Source organism: Sinocyclocheilus grahami, unplaced genomic scaffold (genome assembly GCF_001515645.1).
Source record: "Sinocyclocheilus grahami isolate Dianchi unplaced genomic scaffold, SAMN03320097.WGS_v1.1 scaffold1006.1, whole genome shotgun sequence".
In the NCBI taxonomy this organism is placed as follows: Eukaryota; Metazoa; Chordata; class Actinopteri; order Cypriniformes; family Cyprinidae; genus Sinocyclocheilus; species Sinocyclocheilus grahami.
The window spans coordinates 755,809-756,139 of NW_015506185.1; positions in this window are offsets into that span (position 1 = coordinate 755,809).

Here is a 331-nt window from a genome sequence, read left to right on the forward strand (position 1 = left end):
TACCCAAGTTGTTTGTAGAATGAAGATAACCTGGTTATGATTGTTCATACATACACTTGTAATTATCTGAATGTTTAACTTCGTGAGCAGCTGCATGTTTCTTGCAGTTCACTGCTGCTTTGAGGTTAATCGGGTTAATGAAATAAGTGATAAGTTATCAAATAAGACCCAGCTATGTTAAAACATCTGCTGCTATATGGACTTATTTATTAAAACAATTATTCCACCATGAGCACTGAACCAGAGATTGGAAGGAACTGACTGTCTTCAGAAAAGGTTCAATGGCATTTTATGTTCATCATATCTCCATAATATAGTAGTGTAGATGTAT